The sequence below is a fragment of the Periplaneta americana genome, chromosome 1, assembly GCF_040183065.1.
Source record: "Periplaneta americana isolate PAMFEO1 chromosome 1, P.americana_PAMFEO1_priV1, whole genome shotgun sequence".
Lineage (NCBI taxonomy): Eukaryota > Metazoa > Arthropoda > Insecta > Blattodea > Blattidae > Periplaneta > Periplaneta americana.
Window position 1 is genome coordinate 215983549 of NC_091117.1, and position 6781 is coordinate 215990329.

Here is a 6781-nt window from a genome sequence, read left to right on the forward strand (position 1 = left end):
CCATAATTTTTTTAATTATATACAGAGTTAAAATAAAAAATTATCGAATCTTTGTTATGATCCAGGATATGAGAAACAAAAACATTACTTTTTTTTTTTTTTTCATTTTTTGGCTTACTGTGCTGCAAAGGGTTCAGTGTATTAAACAGAATGGATGAAAATTTAGGAAAAAGAAGCGAAGTCGATTCTGTTCTATGTCCGAGATTCTGTTATGCACTTAACACATGTAGGCTATATTGTACACTACTTTTTGCACGATCGTATTTTTAGAATTGCAAATATTGTATAATTTTTGTTATACCTTTTACTTTGAAAGTAAAAGGTAAATTTATGTTTGAAGGCTTTGCGTATTATTTCATTGCAGGCCATTCGTTAACTAAGTAACCCCAAGAACAGAGTCTCTTGATGCTTCGCCATCTTAGTGTATTATTATGCAGTGAAAGAAGTGTTATTTTGCTAGAAACATTAGTAAAGGTTAGTGTTATAATGCATCTTATACATCTCAACAGTTAAGATGATTGAAAACGATTATTCTGACATTTTCGTCGACATAAATATTCAAGAATTACGGAAAATTGTCTATAATTCACTGGTATTTCACTTTCATATCATCAGTATATCATTATGTGTTGCATTAACTATAATAATATTTCATTTTTAATGGTAATAATGTCACCAAACATTCTTAAGTTTTGTAGTTCTTAATATCGAATACACAGCTGTACTCGGAAAACTACAGACCAGAGAATCAGGCCTGTAAATTATTTTTATACGTTATCAAAAAATTACACAAATGAAGATCGACATATTGGCATTATGATGTGAAAGAATCTGACCCATCTGAACTCTAAGTATGTCAGCAATCCTGTAGGTCATGGCCTTCGTGTAATAGTCTGTTGTTTATTGTAGTGTGTGTTTTGTTTTATTTTGAAATGCAATTAAATAGTTCTAAAAATTTACGAAAGATGGATTTTGGAAAATAGGAAAATGATGTAGGAAAATTGACATTTCACTGAAAACTACCATTTTTCTGAAAAACTTTGGGCTCCAAGGTTCAAAATGAGAGGTCATTTATTAAACTCCGTTCAGCCGTTTTCTCATAATTTTCATTACCAGTTCAAATTATATATATATATATATATATATATATATATATATATATATATATATATTCGGCCCCGGGACAATTTTTCCCTTGAAATTATTCGAATCTGCTTCATAGGGAGCTTTCCCTGAAAGCTAGTTTTGCATAATATATACGTGACTGTAGGTATGTTCAGAACCACAATTTCAAGTCACACACAGTTTGTGTACACTCGATGTGGATTTCTGGCATCTTGTCAACCCACTCGAGTTATGTGGATACAAAGGGAAAACTTGAGACGTTGTCGGGTGAAGTTACTGGGTAGGTTAATTGGTTAGAGCGTTGGTGCGTTCAGCCGAAGGTCCCGGGATCTATACCCATCCCCGGAATAATTTTTCCTTTGAAATTATTCAGTTCCTTTTATCGTTCAGGCACAGTGCCACTTTGCACGTTGAACACAGATGGCACCTCTATATATCCTCAAGAGGTTGTTGCATGGTGGAACATCTGTGTTATAATTGTAGAGAAAGAAAGAAAACTGTGGTTCTTCTGAACAATCGGTATGATGAAAAGAGTTAACCACTTTCGTATCACAATATTGTCACAAAATTAATTACTCTCATTAATATTATTATTAACAATTATAATTAACTATTATTATTATTATTATTATTATTATTATTATTATTATTATTACTACTCTCAGCCTCTAGGCCATCCATCGCTCAGTTCATTCAATGCTTCTAACCAGAACAACGAAAGTTCGATTCCTGGGAAAATTTTGATGAGTAAAGCGACTGTACTTCGACTGTTCCTATAATTTCTACGTTTTTATAGCTCCTTTACAGTCATATTGACTTCTAACAATTTCTGAGTATGATTTATAGTTTGAATAAATATGGCAAATGCCTGTTATTATTCGGTTGAAAAGCTTTTGTCATCCAGTCTGCTGTCAAAAAATCTGAAAGTTAGAGTTTATAAAACAGTTATATTACCGGTTGTTCTTTATGGTTGTGAAACTTGGACTCTCACTTTGAGAGAGGAACACAGGTTAAGGGTGTTTGAGAATAAGGTGCTTAGGAAAATATTTGGACTAAGAGGGATGAAGTTACAGGAGAATGGAGAAAGTTACACAACACAGAACTGCACGCATTGTATTCTTCACCTGACATAATTAGGAACATTAAATCCAGACGTTTGAGATGGGCAGGACATGTAGCACGTATGGGCGAATCCAGAAATGCATATAGAGTGTTAGTTGGGAGGCCGGAGGGAAAAAGACCTTTAGGGAGGCCGAGACGTAGATGGGAAGATAATATTAAAATGGATTTGAGGGAGGTGGGATATGATGATTGAGACTGGATTAATCTTGCTCAGGATAGGGGCCAATGGCGGGCTTATGTGAGGGCGGCAATGAACCTCCGGGTTCCTTAAAAGCCAGTAAGTATTGGGAGAAGGGATTGGTAAGGTCCAGTACTGCGACTTTATAGATATTTTGTGTTATCCTCCAGCTAGGAATATTCTATATCTCAGTTCCTAGCTGGTAGCCCCGCTCCTCCCTAGATCATCCAACTCCGTGCGTAGCCAACCGACTGCCGACTGCCGGAGAATGCTGTGAAATGATAATGGAATGGACGTCGGACGGAGTAATGTTGATGCCTAACATGGAGAAATGAAAGATCTCCGAGGAAAACATCACTGCGACCTTACCTTCCACAACTGTGACTACAGATCTTTCAATGAAAATCATCAGGCCTGACCGGGACTCCAACCCGGTACGTCTACTTGTCCATACTGTCATCACAGGGTGAGTTGGCAATAGTTTCGTTATTTTTCCGAATGATGTATGTAGATATAATCAGGTGTAGTTCGAATCGAACAATAATATTGAAATGAGATTATCAGGAAAGAAGAAAAGTCCTAGAAAATAATAATAACAATCCCTCCACATGCCCCAGAGTCAAAATCTTACTTTTTTCAATAGCAAAATGAAAGCGATAATAGTACATTATGCAACGAGCCTATAATGATAGTAATTAAGAAGCGACTATGGATGTTTATGAAACGAGCTTCTTAATTACCATTATAGGCGAGTTTCATGCGACTTTTTATGCTCGATAATATTTATAACTTGAAATTATTCAGATGTATACATTTTATTTATATCTGACAAGATCGGAACTGACCTTGTTCTAGGTCGTGAATTGTGAGATGTACGCATACGCGAAAGTATTGATTTTTTCCGAGGAACAATAATGTCATTGACCTTGATGTAATCTCGTTAAACTTGATATAACCTTGATTATTGAATTCGACATTGAAAAACGAGATGACAAATTGAATTTATTTGAATATTATTTACAATTAACGCTAATTATTATAGTAACAGAACATAACCTTCTGCGACAGTATTGGATTTCCAGTCTCCGTGACTTTTCGCTAATTCTCTTTCGATTGCATATCCGAGAATAATCGATACTTACGGTTTTATAACGGTACAAAGCTGACTTGTCATTGGCTGAACACCTGTAAGCTGAGTTGTAATTGGCTAAACACCTGTACTTTAATGACATGCATTAAAGGACTGCTACTAGGTGTATAATTACTACATTTCGGCATGGTCGAGCATAAAATAATTTTCCTTTACGCAAGGCATTCTATTGTTTGATTTGTTTATTTTTAAGCATTGTTGTTGTTGTTTAGGCAACTGTCCAAAGGCAGGTTTGAATCTAACAAGTGACACCAATAAAGCATTACTCATGAGACAACTAAGCCAGGAGGTAATGAGATAGGGTTGCCAGTTCCTTTACCCTTCCATTGCATACATCGCTGACTAGTTACATACAGTGACACCACAGTCTAGTACAGCGTTTCTCAAACTATGGTCCGCGGACCACCTGTGGTCCTCGATGTCTGCCCTTGTGGTCCTTCAAACAAGATAGGAAAAAAAAATAAAATTCAAACGAATTGCGTATAACACTATAGCTTAAAATCTCAGAGTCTGGAAATGACACATGGCAATCGAATTTCACTTTTTCTCCCAGTACAGACATTTTATGAAATGTATTACCCTACCCGTCTATCGACTTCCCACTCTACTCTCAGCAACAAAAGAGGGATTTAAAGCACTATACACGTGGTGTTTCTCGCCATGTTTTCCCTGCACATCTGGCGCCGCGCCTGTAACCCAGCCAGGGACCACCCGAATTCATAACAGAGGACCAAAGTACCGAACCTTAATTCAATTTTAAAATATAAGTGTACTGATATCAAAATATGCTACGAAAATGATAAATTTGCTTTCGAAGGGAACAAGAGTAAGGTGGTCCGCGGAACTGTCCTGACTTTATAAAGTGGTCCCCACTTCAAAAAAGGTTTGAGAAACGCTTGTCTAGTATACAGTCATGAAGCTTGAGTTGTGAGGGTGCTAGGAACAATAGACTGTGTCTGTACTATTTCGCATTGTCTGTAATGAGGCGATAGTAGCGAACCTAGTGAATAGCAACTATCTATGGATGCATATTTACTATGTATTGAGCTTCCTGACTGTATATATTAGACTGTAGTGACACTGTAGCCGTGCGGGTTTTCATTTTTCCGTCGCCCGCCGCTAGGAGCTTATCTGCGGCACTGAAACATTTAGTATAGGAATTTGTTCTTACCCAGATGAAAGTAAGACAAATGTCGGGATGAGCCCTATAAGAAATGGGCCACGGACCTATATCCCTTCCCCATATATATTCCCCTTTTCTTGTAAACGACGTATGCCCTAGCTCAGAACCTATAAATTGTCTATTAAATGTACGAGGTCACTCATTTAGTCGCAATTTGAAAGGACAGGGAACCTCTCAAATTGCAGATTTAGAATTCACGGCGCTTCTTCTGACGGCCTTCACCTGCCTTGTCATCGAACAACAGATGACAAGAGTCTTCACGACTCCACTTGCACTGCGAAATGGCTAAGCCCCTTTCAATCAGCGTATTCCGAATCTCACGGTCCGGTGGCATCAATGACGTCACGTTGCAACGAAATAAGGAACAAAACTGCTGGAAAGATCGATGGCTGTCATGGCGACTGTACAAGTTGTTGTCTGTGCTACGCTAGCAAAATTATGCGAAATTTTCGTACTGCCATCTCGTTCAAAGAAAAGAGAGCATAAACAATTTATTTCCTGAACCGGTAGTAATAACGGGTCCGTTGACATGTTCGCTCATAAGCCATTAACATATTGTTTTAACGTTGTGCTCATTACAAACAATACAGCAGAACTAAAGCAGAACACACCGCCATGACACAACAGTGCATGGTGTTGTTCGTCTGCTAATTCCCGCTCTATACAAGAACCAATCAGATTCACTGATGGCGGCTGATGGAGACTGCCACCACCTCTGCAAGTTGATGGCACCGGTGCGACACCGGTGGAGCATCAATGACGTCATCGGTGGAATTCGGAACACCGTGATGCCATCGGATTGCTCACCGGTGAGATTCGGAATACGCTCAATGTGCAAGATAACACCTGCCATCCTAACGGCAAACACCAGCCATCTCCTCCCCGCCCCGTCCCGTGATCACTTGATCACATTTCCGTCCCCCTCGCTTATGTGGTACCTAAGAGGTTACGTTCATTTTCGGTTTTCCCCTTCAAAATTTTCTAGAGCTCCTTCAGCGGAGGAGCGTAACCCGGAGTGAGACTAGTGGCCAACAGGTTTGGAGCTCACATATTTAGTTTCGTACAGCCCCCAACCCCTTGCAAGGACGCGATTTGCGTACCTTTAAATTTTTCCTCCCAATTATCCCTTTTCGATTTTTCGAGATGAAAGTAGGTGTTGAAAATGTCCCCCCACCAACTGCTACACATTGTTGACACCTTCTTATGAAATTGTTAATTATTTTAGTTCTTATATAGTCTTTCAGCTCATTTATTATATGCGGGTTTTTCGCATAAACCTTATTTTTAAGTGCCCCCCATAGATAGCAATCGCATGGTGTTGACACCCTAGTGTAGAATCACTAATTTTCTAGCTTCGGTACTGAGTGTTTAATAATTATTAATACTATTATCTTATCTGCGGCGAATCCAGAAATGCATATAGAGTGTTAGTTGGGAGGCCGGAGGGAAAAAGTCCTTTAGGGAGGCCGAGACGTAGATGGGAAGATAATATTAAAATGGATTTGAGGGAGGTGAGATATGATGATAGAGACTGGATTAATCTTGCTCAGGATAGGGACCATTGGCGGGCTTATGTGAGGGCGGCAATGAACCTCCGGGTTCCTTAAAAGCCAGTAAGTATGGTAGAACCTCTATTATCCGTGGTAATGAAGGGGTTGACGGAACGATTAATCGAAAAAATCGGATAATCCGTACCATAAAATATTTTCGTAAATTAAGTGAATAACACTTGAATTTTCGTCATTTCCTCCGTGATCTTGAGTTTAACACGCTTGGTAGTGAGTCAGAAGTTCATTAATTTAAATTCGGTTGTCAACGACGTAGTTTTAAGAGGTAAGAAAACTCCTTGTAATGGCTGTCAGCGGAAAAATATAAATAGTAGAAGTCTCATGTTGTAGATTTACATACTGTATACACTTTATCTTTTTTTTTTTTCAATTGCTCACAGTTGTAACATCAATCTCATATTCTGATGCGAGATTACCCATAGTTTTTCTTTCCCCAAACCACTTAATTATTTGCA